Genomic DNA, 11,271 nt, shown 5'->3' on the forward strand with positions numbered 1-11,271 from the left:
CCCAGCAATCTTGATTCCAGCTTGTGCTTCATCCAGCCCAACGTTTCTCACGATGCTCTGCATATAAGCTAAATAAAAATGGTGACAATATACAGCCTTTTCCTATTTGGAACCAGTCTGTTTTTCCATGTTCAGTTCTAACTGTTGCTTCCTGACCTGCATACAGATTTCTCCAGAGGCAGGTCAGGTCAGTACTTGTAGAGTACTTCTACTTAATTACTTTCATTTTTGTAATCGAATCATTTTTATACCAAATTGCATTATTTCTAACACAAGCATTTCATTCCTTACTTGCTTTACCCAACAATATAAAAGTAGTTTCTCAATCATTCCATTGTCACAGCAAACAGTGAAACTACTGAATGCAAGCTTGGCAATTACCCTTGTTCTTTGTCCGTGGAACGCACGTCCTCAATATGTAAGTTCCAAGCAAGTCTTCTAAATCCACTGGAGACAGTCTTTTCTCTCCGCTCCGTGAACACTTAGCCGATGTAGAGTTCAGCACAGGTGCTTGCGTTCATTTTCAGTGCAAAGGCTTTTGCATTCCAGTAGCTGGTAGTTCTTAGAAGGGGAAGCTCTAGGCTCGTGTTCCCAGTACAGGAAACTGGAAATCAGGCCAAGAACCACACGACCATCTGGGCATTTCAGTGTCTATGATCTCGTCAATTCTTCAGTGTAGACGGTGAGGTCTGTCTACACTCATGGGTTCTGGCTAAACAAATCAACGCTCCCTTTTGGTATTTAGCTTCTAGTAATATTACAACCTAGAGAGTTTATTTTAACTTTTTTTTTGGCAAAGAGCGGCTTCTCATTGCCATGGTTTCTCTTGCTGCAGCGCACTTACTTGCTCCGTGGCACATGGACTTTGTCTGGATTAAGGATCGAACCTATGTCCCCCACACTGGTTGGTGGATTCTTAACCACTGGACCACCAGGGAAGTCCAGTTTAATTTTTTAATTTTGTTCTGATAGGCAAGATTTATCTTGTACCCTTTTTGAGTTATCACCATTCTATTTAAATAAAAATAATAGAACTGACTCATTGGAAAAGACCCTGATGCTGGGAAAGATTGAAGGCAGGAGGAGAAGGGGATGACGGAGGATGAGATGGTTGGATGGCATCATCGACTCCGTGGACATGAGTTTCAGTAAGCTCCGGGAGTTGGTGATGGACAGGGAGGCCTGGCGTGCTGCAGTCCATGGGGTCGAAAAGAGTTGGACAGGACCGAACGACTGAACTGAGCTGAACCAAATTTTCTGCATACTAGGCTCTGTATTTCCACACCAAGGTTTACAGTGCACACACTGACATCATTGTCAGTTAATATCCTGTAGACCTTGTGCAGTCCATTTACTTTTCTTGTAGGCAGAGTTTGAGGAGATAGATGGTCTCAAGATTCCGTAGGATAGGGACTTCCCTGGTGGTCCAGGGACTGAGACTGTGCTCAATGCAGGGGGCCTGGGTTTGCTCCCTGGTCGGGGAACTGGATCCCACAGGCCACAGCTGAGTTCGCATGCTGCAACTAAGACCTGCTGCAGCCAAGCAAATAAAATATTTTTTTATTAAAAAGATTCCACAGGATAAGCAAAAACAACACGTGTAAAAGAAAGTTCTCGCGCGCTCTCTCTCTCTCTCTCTCGGATCTGAAATCCTCTGTTCATTCAGAAGTCAAAATGCAAGTTTTGCTTCCTGTATATATTTTCCGGGTTTCCCTGTGGCTCATCGGGTAAAGAATCCACCTGCAATGCAGGAGACACAAGAGACACGGGTTCAATCCCTGGGTCAGGAAGATCCCCTGGAGTAGAAGAAAATGGCAACCCACTCCAGTATTCTTGCCTGGGAAATTCCATGGACAGAGGAGCCTGGCAGGCTACGGTCCATGGGGTCACAAAGAGTCAGACATAGCTGAAGCAACTGAGCGTGCATACACCCATATGCAATAATCAAGCATAATAATCAAGCATAATCAAATACCCCCTAAGTAGTTCACCCACCTCAAACCTTACAGTGACTGTAGTTAGGTACTTAGAAATACAAACAAAACCCCAAGAGTTCTCTGACCACATTTGTTTAATTTGTAACTGTAAACCACTCTTGGCACAGTTTTTGTCAAGAATCAGGGTAAAGGTCAGAATGAGACGGATGGAAGGCCAACGCGTGTTGCAGTGAGTTTCACTGAATTTCATCGCAGTGTCTTTGCTCCTGGCCAAGACCGAGAGCAGAGCACGGGGTGAAGCTGTTAAATCAGGCTCCCAACACCAGCCCTGGGCCTGCCAATGTCTGTCCTAGGTGTTTGGAAACCAGTGCTGGAGATACAACACGACGGTGTAGATGATAACAACAGTCTACAGTGCGTGGATCCAGTCTTTCCAGTTTTGCTTCACTTAAACACAACCGCATTCCCCTTTCTTCTGAAAGCCTTTCTAATTAAGAATTACATGACTCATAGTTGTTTATTACAGTTTTCAGAAGTTGCTACTTAGAGCAAAGAGTAAGTCTTTCAACACAATTTGGGCACCTAAGATTCCTGAGTGGGCAGTGAATCTTAGCAGTTGCTTTTCATAAACCGATGCTCTGAAAGCTCCCCTGATCAATGAGGCCACGTCTCCAGGGAACTGGTAGGTTTACAGCGTGTTTAAAATAATCTGAAGACTTCTTGAACATGTGAGAGACAACTCTGCAAAATTAATTTAAAAGGCTTCCTTCTCCTGCAGACGGGAGAATTAGGCAAGTGTGCGCAGAAATGTGAACATGTTCCTGGTTGGTGAACATGTTCCCGGTTACATCCACGTTAGGTTGGAGGTAACTTCTGGGGTCCATTCCCGTCCTCCTGGGGACAGTTCTGGGAAGTTCGCTGGTCTTCCTCCTCCATTGGCTTCTAGGCTCCTGGGGGGTCCTGGAGAATGTCTCCTGTAACCAGAGCCGATAACAATTCAAGCAGCCTTAGTGGATTTTAGGAAGTTCCAAACTTCCTGTTTCCTCATAGGCCTCCCGGGCAGCAGGCAGGCAGGGGGTGAGGTTGGGGCTCCCGCTGCCCCCCCCACCAGGCCTCCCATGTGCGTGCCCCAGAAGCAGGGTCCCCACAGAACGTCCACTGTGCGGGCAGCTTCATCGCTGAGAAGACGGGCCGGTTCTGGTAGCAGAGGCCCCGCCGCTGATCAGGGGAACCAGTTTCTCACCTGTCCACGCCCATCACACTGCCCAGGTGTTGGTCCTGGAAACACAGTCTTAAAACACCCTCCATTCTGCAAGATTCTCTGATGGATCTTGTATCATTTACTAAATCCCTTTTCTGTTTAGACTGGTCTGAGGAAATTCTGCTGTTTGTGGTCAGGGGCTCTAGCCATCCTGAGACAAGGAAAGTGGAGTCTGTGACTTCACGTCCACAATTCCTGGAGAGACAGAAGTAGCGCCACAGGCATCTGGAAATACCTTTTCGGATCATGAAGGTAAATACCTTTTAGGAAGGCCGAGGGGTGGGGCTCCTGACTCCCCAGGCCCAGAGTGCCTACAGCTGCAAAAGCACTTGAAAATTAAAATGTGCTGGAGACAGGGGAATAAAACAAAACACATTTTTAAAAATTTTCAATAATAAATTCATTTCACTTGGACCGAAACGGCTGGATGAGTAGCTCTACGTTTGACTTTAATAAAGAGCCCGGGAGAGAGGTTACAGCAGGAGTCACTGGGACACAGACTGGGGGGGGGGGGGGGAGGCAGGGAAAGAGAGGAGGAGGGTGGGGGGCAGGGAGGGATGGAGGAGGGGGGCCACACGGAACGAATTCACAGAAGGGGGAACAACAGCAGATCCACACAAGAAGTGCTGAAACAAAACCCGAGAACATCAACTGCAAGGAGAAAATTCTAAAAGCTTCCAGAGAGAGAGAATTAAGCATCTGTAAGCAGGGTGATTAAATAACCTGCCAGTAAGTAGAGCGTGTGTCTCCATTTGGGGCTTCCCTGGTGGCTGAGCTGGTAAAGAATCCGCCTGCAATGCGAGAGACCCGGGTTCCATCCCCGGGTTGGGAAGATCCCCTGGAGAAGAGTGTCTCCTTTACACGAGGCCCTCCTAGTTTACATCTGCAGCCCAAGTTTCATTACTAGAAGGGCCCCTTCACTCGCAGAAGTTTTGTGGTTGAATTTTATCTTCACTCTACCTGCAAAAGAGTAGGACAGCTTGGTAGGAAAACAGTACAAGAGGATACTGGTGTAATGCGTTGTTTTTTTTAATAATTGTATTTATTTTCGGCTGTGCTGGGTCTTCACTGCTGTGCTCGGGTTTTCTCTAGCTGCAGAGAGAAATGGAGGCGACTCTAGTCACGATGTGTGGCCCCGTCCCTGCAGGGGCTCCTCTGGTTTGGGAGCATGGGCTCTGAGGTGCATGCGCTTCAGTAGTTGGCCTCGGGCTCTAGAACGCAGGCTCAGCAGCTGCGGCACATGGACTTGGCTGCCCCACGGCATGAGGAATTTTCCCGGACCAGGGAGCAAACCCATGTCCCTTCATTGGCAGGTGGATGCTTGTCCACTGTGCCCCCAACAAGTCCCTTAATGGTTTTAAAGTAGGAAAAGAAAAAGACTTTGAATGTTAGCTTTTTAAAATCTGAATTGTCACTCAGATGTGAGAATATAAACATTCTCACTCATACAAGCCTCAAAAACGTGGTCATCCACTGCGAAAGGCTCTTGGAGGAAGGATCAGATATGAAAAGAGACAAACCCGGGGTGGCTGCTGTAAGAGGCACGGGGTTAAGGGTGATGAAACGCCGAGGGAAAGTCTACTGTCAGAACCAAGTGGGGGCGGCCTGCGTCCACAGCAGCCTGAAATATCAGCTCTATGGAGGCGAAGGGAGACGGAGACCAAAACCACCAGCAAAATGTCCTGAATTGTCAGATACAATGAGATATTGCCAAGTTTACTGCGACTGGTAAATATGCATAATTATAGGTTTTAAATTGAGGTTAGCCGCAGTAAGAACAAAAATATAATATTTAACCTTTTAAACTGGCAGAAAACTCAAAATGACCAAGAGAAAGTAGGAAAAGAGAATAAAAAGAACAACAACAACAAAAAGTTCAATAAAAGCGTAAGATCACAAAGCAAAATCCTAACATATGGTCACTACAATAATTAGAAATAGATAAAACTTACCAAATATAAAAGATAAAGACACATTGTATATAGAAAAATATATGCAATAATATGATGTCTAGAAGAGGCATGATTAAAGCAGAAAGATACTGAAAGATTGAGTATAAAGGATGACAAAAATACAAACAAAATGTTAGCAAGTAGAAGTCAATACCACATTAAGAAAATAATTTGGCATGGCCAAGTGTGAGTTATTCCAGGAAAGCAAAGTTGATTCAGTATCTGAAAATCCATTAATATTATACACATTTTTACAGATCCAGGAAGACATCTTATAATTATCTCCACAGAAGCGGTAAAAGTCTTGGGCAAAAATCCAGAACCTTTCCTGATAAAAATTACTTACTAGATTTGAAAGATACTTTCTTAATATAATAATAATAATAACATAGATATTCTTTGTTCCTAAAGCCAGCATCTTATTTAATGAAGAAACATTAGAGGCATTTTTACTAACATAAAGAACAAGGTAAAAGTATGTTAGTTGCTCAGTAGTATCTGACTTTTTTCGACCCCATGGACTATAGCCCGCCAGGCCCCTCTGTCCATGGGATTCTCCAGGCAAGAGTACTGGAGTGGGTAGCCATGCCCTCCTCTAGGGGATGTTTCCAACTCAGGGCTCAAGCCCGGGTCTCTAGCACTGCAGGGGACTCTTTTACCATCTGAGCCGCCAGGAAGGTCAAAGTAAGGTATGCCCTGTATTTTCTCAACTATTCAACACAGTATATGCTCAGCAATGCAATTAGATAAAAAGTATTCACTTGCAGGTATAAGAATTGGCAAAGAAGAAGTAAAAACTCTCTCTTTACATATGATGTGAAAGTATGCAGGACAACACCAGAATTTCAATGTTGTTTTATTTTGATTTCATTATGAATGATTGTGAGCATGCTTTTCATTGAAATACTGTTTTTTTCACCGGTCAGGTTGGTAAAAATAGGAACATCCGGTGGTACACCCCTCTGTCCAAGCTGTGGGCAAACACAATCTTACACGTGACTGGCGGGGACGCAAATCTGTGTGATGCATTTGCTGGCGCGCATGCGCGCACGTGGGTGCGCGCGCGCACACACACACACACACACACACACACACACACACTCACACGCTGACCCAGGAATTCTCTTCTGAGAACGTGCCCTGAAGATCCATTCTGTGACAGGCAGGCTCTGGACGGTCCCCAGGCGTCCTATGTCCTGGAACTTGTGCTCCATGCTCCTTTCTCCCTTGAGCGTTACCTGGACCTGCTGAAAGTGTCAGTCGCTCAGTCGTGTCCGACTCTTGGCGACCCCCTGGACTGCAGCCCGCCAGGCTCCTCTGGCCATGGGATTCTCCAGGCAGGAATACTGGAGTGGGTTGCCATCCCCTCCTCCAGGGGATCTTCCCCACCCAGGGAACAAACCCGGGTCTCCCACACTGCAGGCAGATTCTTTACCATCTGAGTTACCAGGGGTGACGCACCTCTAATTAACAGAATGTGATGAAAGGGATAGAAGGTAACATCTGAGATTAGCTTGCAAAAAGACTGTGACTTAGGTCTTGCTCTGTCTTGCTCTCTCACATGGATGGAAGACATACTCGAAGCCCTGAGCCACTGCAGACAACCCAGGAACTCAGGGCAGCCTCCAGCCAGGCAGGAACCTGAGGCTCTCAGCCCAGCACGGCAGAGGGCTAGCATCCCGCACACAGCCGCCTGGCGAGCCTGCACGCGGGCCCTCCTTCAGGTGAGACCACTGCCTGCTGCTACCTCGACCCCGAGCCAGGTGACCTGGCTGAGTTGTGTGTGGATTCCTGATCCCCAGATTCTGTAAAGTGATAAACATCTTCTGTTTTAAGATACTACATTTGGAAGTGACTTGCTGTACAGTAGTAGCTAACTCATAACTCCAGATATACATCTGTATGCACGTGTTTATGTGTATGTGTGGCTGGGTGCTCACTTGCTCAGTCGTGTCCGACTCTTTGCGACCCCATGGACTGCAGCCCACCAGGCTCCTCTGTCCGTGGGATGCTCCAGGCAAGAATACTGGAGTGAGTTGCCATTTCCTTCTTCAAGGGATCTTCCCTACCCAGGGATCAAACCTGTATCTCTTAAGTCTTCTGCATTGGCAGGCACATTCTTTATCACTGAGCCACCAGATGTATATGTGTACGTATAATCAAAATGTGTATGTATGTGTACATGTATGTATGTGTAAGTACATGTATGTATGTGTATGTGAGTATGTGTGTGAATATATGTATATGTATATACATTGTTATTCATTGTAGCATTATTTGTTGTTGAAAAATGTAGGAAGAACAGAAGTAGTCATGAGAAAACTGATGAACACAAAGCAGCATTATTCAGCTGTTAAAAAAAATGAGAAGGACCTCTAAGAACTGATGTGGATATTCCAGGATATACTGCTAAGTGAAAAATGCAAAACACCAGAGTATTTAGTATCCTGTCCTCCTGTAAGGGAGAAGGGAAATGGGGGAAAGAACACATCTGCTCTTTGTGCAAGAGAAATGCAGACGCATAAACCAGACAGATTAGTCACCAATGTGGGAAGGGTGGGAAGGGGTGGGGGGAGTGAGGGGGAGGGGAGCAAGACACCACTGTATCTGGACCGACTCCCCCAGATAAGCACTTAGAATCAGCCAGGATGTGGGGCACCCGGCTGGGACCGGTTCCAAATGAACCGATCACTAACCTGTTACATTTGGAAAACAGTTTATTGACCACATGGCGCAGCTTGAGACAGAGCGATCCACACTCAGATACTTGACTGTCGTTAGGAGCTGTGTTTCCCGCAGGGTAAGGGCAAGACACTCTGAAGCGCAGTGCGGTTAATCTAGGATTGAGCAACTATGTAAACACACCGGGGGGATGAAAACCAGGTTTCTCACCGTCAGGAAAAGACGGTATGATTCAGGCAAAGAGGAGGAGGGAATGATGGAGCTGAGGGAACAAACTCACGGGGTCCACTTATCGCCCCAGCTCTGCCTGTTTGGGGGGCCTAGAGGCAAGGACACCCCCGACAGGGGGCACACCCGGAGGCCAGATGCTTGTTTCTGAGTCTCCAGTAAAGAAGCAGGACTCCTTGGGAAATGGTTGACTCAGCATGGGGTTGGGAAAACACACCATGAGCCTGGAACATGCTATGGTGTCAGAAGTTAAGAAGGTGCTCAAAAAATGATGAGAGCATGTGAACAGAACACAGGAGCCCCAGAGGCCAAATATAGGACAATCTGAGCAACAAAATAAACAATGACAGTAATTACTAATCCATAGCGTAAAATCAATACCCGTAAGTCCATAGTCGTACCAATGAGGAATGAATGAATGATTGAATACACACACATGCATGCATACAGTGGAGAAGGGAGAGTTCTTCCTTATAACAGAATTACACAATTGATGGAAATAGAAAATTTCCCTTAGGCTGACACCACAGTACTTATGTCTGTAAGCCAGAACCACCTACTGTTGCTAAACATGGCAGGTGTCAGCATGATGAGAAATCACAGTCGAGTCTCAGTACGTCTCCTCTATGTGTGTGCGTGTCTTAGTCACTCAGTCGTGTCAGACTCTTTGTGACCCCATGCTCCTCTGTCCACGGAATTCTCCAGGCCAGAATACGGAGTGGGTTGACCTTCCCTTCTGCTGGGGACCTTCCTGACCCACGGAATCCAGAGGATCTTCCCGACCGAGGGATAGAACCCGGGTCTCCCGCATGGCAGGCAGATTCTTTACTGTCTAAGCCCCCAGGGAAGCCCTAGGTGTGTCTCAGTGATGAAGGAAAACAGTGGCTCTGCAGTGAGGAAACACCACTGACACCACCCGGATCGTCGACATTAACAGAACAATTGCTCTGATCGGTTCTAATGGGTTCCAACACTCCCCCTAATAAATTGTCAATGTTATGTAAATAGTTGTAGTATGATGTAAACACTATGTAAATTGCGTTGGCACTAGAAACTCAAGGTTTGCTTTTTGCAACTTTCCAGAAAAAAAATTTTTTTTTAAAATATTTTCATTCAACCTCCATTGGTGGAATCCACCAGATTTGAAACCACTGGTTACAGAGGAAGACTCTCGACACCCTGTCATTCTCACTAGGATGCAGCGATTCTGCTGGATTCTTGCCCCAAACACATCAGCTCAATGCAACTGTGAGGAAATATCAGATTATCCCAAAGCAAAAGACATTCCACGGAATCGCTTGCCAGAGCTCTCCCACGTGCTCAGGTTGTGAAAGATGCAGGGAGACTGCAGGCACTCCTGCACCCCACCCCCCGGGGCTGGGGCTGCTGGTCACAGCGGGACTGGGTCCCGACTCAAAGGGGCATGTTAGTGAGACAGATGGAGCCACATGAAAAAAACCTCCAGCTTTTAGCAACTCAACTGCATCCACATGAGTTTCCTGGTTTTGATCAGCGTGGTCTGGTGATGTAAAATGTTAAGAGTGGGAGAAATTAGGTGATGGGTATGAGCAAAATCTGTGTCTGCAACATTTTAGTTATTTTGAAAGAAGACATCCTGAAGGAGAAAGATGAGCTACTATAAAGATTGGGACATTATTGCAAGTGAAGCAAGAAGCACTGAAGATGCTCCTACATACCACTGTGCTCCCTCTTCCTTGGAGAGAGACTAGACACAGAGGGGTTAACTAGCTTGTCTGAGATCGATCATAGAGCCAAGGGGCTTGGGGTTTGAACCCAGGTCTTCAGGACCAGAACCCCCCACCCAAGCACCAAGCAACTTGGTCAGTTTTCATTCCCAGTAATTGTGGAGCGCTCACCTAAGATGACAAGTTCTTTTTTTTTTTCTTTAGCTTTTGATTTATATTGGGGCATAGCCGGCTGACAGTGTTACGGTAGTTTCAGGTGGAGAGCACGGAAACTCAGCCACACATATACATGTATCCATTCCCCCCCGACCTCCTCCAGCCCAGGCGGCCAGATAACAGTGGGCAGAGTTCCCCGAGCTGTGCGGCAGGCTCTTGTTGGTTATCCATTTTAAAAGTCTGGTGGCTCAGATGGGAAAGAATCTTTGCCTGCAATGTGGGAGACCTGGGTTCCGTCCCTGGGTTGGGAAGATCCCCTGGAGAAGGGAATGGCAACCCACTCCAGTATTCTTGCCTGGAGATTCCCATGGATGGAGGAGCCTGGTGGGCTACAGTTCATGGGGCTGAAAACAGTCAGACACAACTGAGTGACCAACACTTTCTTGGAGTGCCAAGAAAGAGTGCCGGCTGCCAAGAGAGACCCCAACCGTGTGCACATGTCGATCCCAAACTATCCATCCGTTTCCCCTCCTCCCCACCCCCGGCAGCCATAAGTTTAAGGTGACAAGTTCTGACGTGTTACATGCCGGTAGTCACAGCAGATAACACATCTGTCTTACCTGATCTCAGCTCACGTTCCCACAGGCAGGATGTATAGGCATCTACATCCGCTAGAGTCTTCCTAACCGGAACTCAGATGACACAACAGTCAGAGAGCAGAAACTTCATTCCGTGGACACAACACAACCAGACAAGTCCTTCCAGAAAGCCCGTGGCACACGCCTGCCTTCCCAGGAGGACCCTCTGCGCTTTCTCCCGTCTACACTGGCATCTGTGGGCTGGTCCCCAGGCAGAACTGCAAGGTCAAGGCCAAAAGAAGTAAAGCGGAGGCTCCTGAATAAAGAGGTTGGAGGGGGTGGATGGAGGGAAGGAAGGAGCAGCCAGTTCAATATTTGGGGTTTTCAATGAAACACGCAAATCACTGAGCTCCCCTAGGCCAGCGGCCTGTCTGCAGGGTGGACGGTGCTCCTCCTGCTTTAAGTCGTGATCCCCCAGCGGCACAGCCACCAGGCTGGGCTAGAAGGACTCTGTCCCCAAGGGAGAGCCTGGACTTCGCACACACTTGACTCTCCCAGAAGCAGAGCGGCTTGGCCCTCCGAGGCTCACCCCAGACTTGAGGCTCTTTTGTGGCAAAATTACGCCATCTCGTGGCCTCACGAGATTCGAAAGCTGAAGTCGTAATTGGGATGCATTCAGGGTTCTGAGGATACGAGGACAAACACAGATGAGGCTCACGATGGATGTCCAATCTGCTTTCTGAAGTTCAAGTGCGCATTATTCTGGAGTAA

The 11,271-nt window shown here is 47.2% G+C and overlaps 1 long non-coding RNA gene across 1 annotated transcript; it reads right to left on the reverse strand.

The window, feature by feature from the left end:
• Positions 1-2,053: 2,053 nt before the first annotated feature.
• On the reverse strand, positions 2,054-11,042 carry LOC139032994 (uncharacterized). The gene is made up of 4 exons (XR_011485616.1): positions 10,543-11,042; positions 3,922-4,158; positions 3,181-3,393; positions 2,054-2,911 (listed from the first exon to the last, which is right to left on the reverse strand). It is a non-coding gene; the product is annotated as an uncharacterized lncRNA (long non-coding RNA).
• Positions 11,043-11,271: the final 229 nt, after the last annotated feature.

This window comes from Odocoileus virginianus, chromosome 34 (genome assembly GCF_023699985.2).
Source record: "Odocoileus virginianus isolate 20LAN1187 ecotype Illinois chromosome 34, Ovbor_1.2, whole genome shotgun sequence".
Taxonomy (NCBI): domain Eukaryota; kingdom Metazoa; phylum Chordata; class Mammalia; order Artiodactyla; family Cervidae; genus Odocoileus; species Odocoileus virginianus.